Source organism: Marmota monax, unplaced genomic scaffold (genome assembly GCF_021218885.2).
Source record: "Marmota monax isolate L192 unplaced genomic scaffold, Marmota_monax_Labrador192_F-V1.1 WCK01_AAM20220418_F8-fsc00227, whole genome shotgun sequence".
In the NCBI taxonomy this organism is placed as follows: domain Eukaryota; kingdom Metazoa; phylum Chordata; class Mammalia; order Rodentia; family Sciuridae; genus Marmota; species Marmota monax.
The window spans coordinates 3,286,016-3,293,726 of NW_026695208.1; the positions used below are offsets into that span (position 1 = coordinate 3,286,016).

General features: G+C 36.3%; 1 pseudogene; it reads left to right on the forward strand.

The window, feature by feature from the left end:
* Positions 1-2,552: 2,552 nt before the first annotated feature.
* On the forward strand, positions 2,553-5,907 carry LOC124083688 (adenylate kinase 4, mitochondrial-like; annotated as a pseudogene).
* Positions 5,908-7,711: the final 1,804 nt, after the last annotated feature.

Here is a 7,711-nt window from a genome sequence, read left to right on the forward strand (position 1 = left end):
ATTTAGATATAAGGTATCTCCCAAAAGCTTATGTGTGAGACAATGCGAGAAAGTTTAGGGGTAAAATGAATGGGTTATGACTATAGTGGGTAGAGGAGATAGGTCAGTGAGGGTAGACTTTGGAGCTGATATTTTGTCCCTGGTGAGTGGAGCATGCTCTCTCTCCTTTCTCTTCTCTCTTGTATCTTCTCTGTCTCCCTCTTTCCTGGTGGTCATGACCTTAGCTGCTTTCCTTTTCCTCCATGATTTCTGCCTCACCTTGAGCCCAGAACAATGAAGTTGGTTGTCTATAAACTGAAATCTCTAAAACTATGTACACCAAATAAATTTTTCTTCTTCTAAAATTGTTCTTGTCAGATCTTTGGTCACAGTGGCAAAAAAAAAGCTGACAAAAACAAGTGGCATCTTTCTTTCCCCTGAGAAAAATAAAACTGTTAATATACTTCATATATTACAAATACATGTTCACTGTAAAACTTGAAAAGTTAGAAAAGCATAAAGAAAATTAAAATCACCTATAAGTCTACCAGAAGTATACCCAGTTTGCTGTTTGGTATGAATTATTCCATTTTTTAGTATATTTCTTCAAAAATGATAATAATACATAGTTTTGCATTTTTTTAACTTAAAATATTTGTAAACATCTTCCTTCATCACTAAATATTTATCTTCTGGCTTTTTGTTTGCTTTTAAACAGTCACATTAATTTAATAATAAATTCTTATTATTGGACACTAAGATTGTTTCTAAATTTGGGGTTATTATAAATAACATTTAAATATTTATCCTTATATGTTCATGCAATATCATCTAAATATAATCTTGAAAGTAGGATTGCTATGTCATGAGTACAAATACTTTAAGATTTTTATTCCTTTACTTAGCTAAATTGTTTTCTAGAAAAATTAGTTGATCTTCCCTTAAAATTATATGAGTGCCCATTTTCTTATAACATTAATCACTGAATTAAATTCACTTTTATTGCCAATTTGATATTGCAATTTTTTATTTGCACATTTAATTGCTAACAACGAAAGAAAATTTGCCATATGTCTGTTATCTTTTTTAAGTTCATCCTGTTAAAGACCTATTTATATCTTTTGCCCATTTAAAGAATTATATATCCTAATTAAATTGATACTAAAATCAATTCTAATACTATTTACATATGAAAATCAGTTGCTACATAAAATTCCTTAAAAACTCTGTTAGGGAAATTTGCTTTATATTCTTATCCTTAATTACCAGCAAAATCTATTTACTAACAATATTGGGTACTATGTCACTAGCACTCACCATCTTCTCTTTCTAAGGATGCATCGCAGAGCCATAAATATGGTTTATACAAGTATATAAAGGAAGCAGAGGAGATGGGCTAATCATGAGAAGAGCAGTATAGTGAAATATAACCAAAGTGGCACAAGAATAATCATCTTTAAATAATTTAGAATCAAATAGCATCAAATCAACAACTATTTATTGAAACTCTCCATCTTTTCCACTCTTGATTTCTGTGCTATTCTGCATTTGGGGCAGGTTGCCAGTAGGCAATCTTCCCTGAAAAGTATTGTTATGCTCTAATATGTTTGCAAGTGCTGTCTTCAAGCTTCTCTTATTGCTGGTTGGTATCAATCACATAAAATTGTAAGAACTCCTGGACTATAGAGAAACAAAAGGCAAAATCTTCCTGCCTAGCATTTCAATGCAGTAGAATTCAGCGCCAGGAAAACAGTAGATATCACTTCCATTTCTAGTACAATAACCAACACAGGGAACATAAGTTTTTCTCAGAATCCATATAACATGTGATATATTCTCTGTATCTTAATAAATTTTTAATGGAATATTTTACTCTTATTCTAAATTTTCAAAATACACATTATAACCAGAAGATAAAAACTTAAATCCAAATGTACTATCATCAAATGGCAATATCACTTAATTGCATGAAAAATTTAATTCTAAATTTTAAGATTCTAGACAAAAGCTGAAAAATAAGTATAATGTAGTAATACTAGACAGCCTGAGTTCAAGTTGTATATCCATTACTTACTAGGTATGTATAGCCTTAGCATATTTCTTCATTTTCTTTGTAAGATGGAATAATAGTAACTGCTTTCTAGAAGACTTGCAAAGATTATATGGATTAAATTGTGTTTGATTATTATTATTATTATTATTATTATTACTATTACTATTTGAAATAATAGACTTTCATGAGCTTTTAGGAAAAGCAGAACTCATCAGGTGTCAAAATATATTCATATTAATTATCTTTCTTTTATTTTATACAACTATCAATGTGAAGTTGTAAAACATCAACCAACTTTTTTCTTTTGAAGTTTTAATCTTTACCTGTGGAAAACAAATAGAGGAGAACCTCATTTCTATAACTTTAGAGATATTTAAAGGAAAATAGGAGGCTAAGTCATTAATTCAATATTTAAAAAGCCTAATGACTTTTATCCACAAAATATCCTGTTTCTTGCTTACTTTCAACATATCATAGAAGTTATTAAAGCAGTGAGGCTAGCAAAAATAAAAATTTAAAAATGGCTCCCATTTCTCAGAGAGCAAAGATCCTCCAAAGACACCAGACTATGGGTAAAGATGAAGAAAAATCCATCAATATAACATTGTAATACTTGACAATTATCAATAAGAATAAAACATAAAATGGAAGTGATAGCATCATAAAAATGCAAAAACATTTGACTTTTTTTTGCATGATAAATACTAGGTATTTCCTATAAGACCTGAGTTTATCCATATGCTAACCTCATATAGTCAAAGCACTCTTGAGATCTGAACAAGGAATGCTTGTGTGTGCTTGTGTTTGTGTATCGTCTGAACAAAAATGATTTTCTTTGACTCTTTCTTTTACTTTGTTTTTCTTTAGATTCTTAATTCTCAAAGGATATTCTTTAAAACCACATTGTTCTGCACAAACCACAAGTGGTGCCACCTAGAGGCAACTACCCATGTTAAAGCAGTCAAGCCCCAAGATTGCTGTAACATTTGAATACATTTCTAAAGTGAAATAAATGACACACAGTTGGGCATATGACTCAAGTTCTGAAACTATCTATCACTTTTATGAGCTTGTGAGAAATAAGTAATCACAATAAAACCTTCCCTGAAAGTCTTCCCTGAAACTTCTCTTCAGCTCAGCTTATAGGATTGTTAATCTTTTCTGTCTTTCTCTTGTCAATGGATTTTGTCTTGGCTACTATTACCTCTTATAGCATGTTATTTGTCAAATTATTTAAAATATAACAGATCTATTTTTAAAGATACAAAAATGGAAAATATAGAATTAATTTTGCACACTAATGTTATTAGTTACCCCTTTGTCATTATTATGTGATGGACTTCATGTGAATACTCAGATTTAAAACACTTTTTTAAAATATTTCACATTTAAAAAGCTAAGTTATATAATTCTGTCTCTCCTTTCATGTCTCCAGTCAGTGAATATCTATTAGTTTGCAGGACTGTGACAGAAAACTAGGGTGGCACTAGATTCTAGAATCTTTTAAGGATACTCAGACACAACTTTTTGCAAAGGCGTAAAATAGCCCCAAATGGGTATTCACATTTGGCACACCTTCCTCATGGTCTTGTTCTTTAATTTCTTCCCTTAAAATCACTGAAATCCAGTCTAGTGCAGTGACACATAACTGTGGTCCCAGCTACTTGGGAGGCTGACACAGGAGGATCACTTGAGTCCAGGAATTTGAGGCTAGCAGTAAGACCTCATCTTAAAAAAAAACAAAAATAAAGAAAGAAAAAAATCATTAAAACTCACTGGTAATTACTATTTCTTCCCTTTCTACTTCTTCCATTTAAGAAGCTTTGTTTGGGCCTAGACTCACCACTCAATAAAAACTAATTACATATAAACCAAATTAGATTGTGTTCTATGATATTGTCTTTAGCTGTCAAAAAAGAAAATTGCTACATCTATGTTCATAGCAGCACAATTCACAATAGCTAGACTGTGGAACCAACCTAGATGCCCTTCAATGGATGAATGGATAAAAAAATGTGGCATTTATACACAATGGAGTATTACTCTGCATTAAAAAATGACAAAATCATAGAATTTACAGGGAAATAGATGGCATTAGAGCAGATTATGCTAAGTGAAGCTAGCCAATCCCTAAAAAACAAATGCCAAATGTCTTCTTTGATATAAGGAGAGTAACTAAGAACAGAGTAAGGTCGAAGAGCAGGAGAAGAAGATTAACATTAAACAGGGATGAGAGGTGGGAGGGAAAGGGAGAGATTTTTCATTCTTTAGATGAACTCTTCCTTTGGCCTCTCAGTGCTTGGGAGTTTAAGAGCCCTGCCCAAATTCCTGATACTCAGAATAATGAGAAGCAATAACGGACATGGTTTGTTATGTAGCAATAAACTGAGACAATTCTCCACACATCCTTTTTCTTCTTTTCTTTTTTCCATTTTCAAACCTACCCATTCTATCCTCAGGAACTGTGTTTTGTCATTATCTTCTCCAGCACCATGTTTGCAAGACTCAGCTTTAAATTCTCTTTTCCTTAACTGCTTACTTTACAAACTGTAGAACAGTAAGTACTGTTGTTTATTAGATATTTTTAAAAGGTACGTAGAGGACCCGTTCAAATCGGGAAAGTTGGCATCATGACTCTTATACAGAAAAGTGTGAAAGCCTACTACCTTTCTGTAGTATCTGCTGATCTCCTTACCATATCGCTTTTCAGCAATTCCATGGTTTCCTTGTGTTCATCCAGAGTTTTCTGCATTGCCTCCACAGATAGATGAACACTGTTTAAAGTACTGTTGACGGAAGCCAGCTACAACACTGTGGACTGTTACAGGGTCAGAAGCAAATGACTACCTTTGAACAAAAATAGCTATAAACAATTTTTAGCTCTGAGAAACCCAGCATTGAAGAAATGAAGGAAAGGGCAGGAGAGTCCCCGCGTGAGCAGAGGGTGCCTGAGGCAGGGGCCAAGAAACAAAGTTCCCGGGGCTGCCTCCGGGGCCGCTGTCTTGGCTGCCTGTTGGGCCGCTCGCCGCCTCGCTAAGGCCAAGGCTTCCAAACTCCTGCGCGCGGTCATCCTAGGGCCGCCTGGCTCGGGCAAGGGCACCGCGTGCCAGAGGATCGCCCAGAACTTTGGCCTCCAGCATCTCTCCAGTGGCCACTTCTTGCGGGAGAACCTCAAAGCCAACACGGAAGTTGGCGAAATGGCAAGGCATACCTGGAGAAAGGTCTTTTGGTTCCAGATCACGTGATCACACGCCTAATGGTGTCAGAGCTGGAGCTCAGGAGCGGCCAACACTGGCTACTGGATGGTTTTCCAAGGACAATAGTACAGGCTGAAGCCCTCGACAAAATCTGTGACCTGGATCTAGTGATCAGTTTGAACATTCCATTTGAAACACTTAAAGATCGTCTCAGTCAACGTTGGATTCACCCTCCTAGTGGAAGAGTCTATAATTTGGACTTCAACCCACCTCATGTGCATGGAATTGATGACATCACAGGTGAGCCACTCATCCAGCAGGAGGATGATAAGCCTGAAGCGGTTGCTGCCAAGCTAAGACGGTATAAAGATGCAGCCAAACCAGTCATTGAACTATACAAGAGTCGAGGAGTGCTCCACCAATTTTCTGGGACGGAGACGAACAAAATCTGGCCTTATGTTTACACACTGTTCTCCAACAAGATCACACCTATTCAGTCCAAAGAAGCCTACTGAGCCTGTCCCATGGAAGAACCAAGAAGATGTGGTCGTTCATTCAATCGTGTGTGTAACATTGATGCCATGTCCAAATTAGAAGTCAGCTGAGATAGCTTACAGCATCTTTTCTGTGTAAATGGTGAACTGATAGGAAAACTAGTAAATAGAAAGGGCTCATGAAGAGGCCCTCCTCTGTCTTTCAAAAGAAGGCAACTCTGGACCTGTCAAGCCCTTCACAAGCAAGCCAGTGCAGGCTAGATTTCAGGTGTCTAACCTACACTCTAGTTGGGTTTGGACAGCCAAGTTGTTGCTTTAGTAGCCTCTTTTTGCATGTGATGACGGTGGTGTCTGGTTCTCCCCACCCTTCCAAGGTATTGAAACACAGAACCAGTAAACACGAGAATGCAGAGGACTCTAGTCTTGGCTTTGCCACAGTTCTCTGCTTTGTGCCCCCTCGTAACAGTGGAATTGAAGCTTATTGCTCTCAGTGGTTGCTTCTCTTGAGTGACTGTGTTCACAATTCATTTTTTTTTCCTGCTAAGAAAAAAAACGCCTTTCATCCATGCTCCATGGTGTCCCTCCTTAGCAGATATCCTGGAATGAAAGGATTTGTTTTCTTACATCTGTTTTCTCTCATCTTAGGATATTAAATAGAGGCTATTAAATAATACAGATAGTTGCTGCATTTATCCCTCTCAAATTTGTTTTTTTATGAACTGAGAGCTAGGGGTTACATTGAATCTCTTCATGCATCATGAACTGAGCCATGCAGAGGGTCTTATTTAAATGCTGGTCTGATTCTCATGGGCTTGTTCTGCTCATTTTATTGTGAAAAAAAATTAGAACCTCCCCCGCTGAATCTTTTGGAATCCTCAAAAATTAATCTATAGAAATGTTGGAAGATCATATTTTGTGTATAGAGGAAATAAGACCATATGGAATTACTGGACTAATAGAATACTTAAGCTTTTTATTCAAGACAACAAAATGAATTTTGAATATGCTGCTAAATATTGATGGTGACAGTGTTTTTTCTTCTGTGAGTGATCCAAGCCGATTTATAAATAGTCTTTAAAGGGAACAGAGCCTTGTGGGGTTGAGGAAAATATTGCACTAGCTGTATCTAGATTAAGTTTGACAGCTTTACAACCCCCCATCCCCCCATTCCAAAGATGCAGTCTATGGGGTGGCCATATAGCCTAGAAATAAAGATCTTAATATTTTGCTATTCCTTGTATCAATAAGTCCTTTGTTAAAAGACTTTCCTGGTTTCCAGACTTGGTGGCCACCTTGTATAATTTTTGCTCTTTTTTGGAAAGAACAATGAAGTTTATTCCTGCTGCCTTAAAAAAAAAAAGAAATGAAGGAAAAACTCCATTTTTGTATAATCCTCCATTTTTGTATAATTCCTATTGGGAATGCTCTGCCCAGGTTCTCTGCACATTTGTTTGTGTCACAGATGGTTGCAAAAAGATGCATGGGGCTTTAAAAAATGAGATAAACTTTCAAAGCCAAAAAATAGCAAAGGATAATGAGATTCTGCTCCAGGAAGGTGACAGATCCTGGCCTGCAATCACTATATCTCTTGGAGAGGGAGATGGAGCCTGATGGTGGATAAAGTTCAAAGGACAGCAGGGTGGTCATGAGGCAGGGCTGGAATTCAAACAGCTTGGGCTGAACTCCCTCCACACTGATCCTTAGCACATCATCTCATCTCTTGGTTCCTCTGTTTCCTGTTCTGCACAAAGAGGTTAATCAAAACACCCTTCTTGGAAGGTACTAGATGGTCTGAAAAGGAAGCAGCATTTGCAAAGTGCTGAGCATAAGCTCTGTGTCATATGTGGGGTCATGAAGAACAGCTTTCTGTGCATGCAGAGAAGTAGAAGCCAAGAATGAAAGGTCACTGTTTACTGATGTCTGCAAGTAAGATGGTATGTAGGTTTGAGAATTCTTTTTTAAATTTTCAAAAATTTTTAAAATTTTTA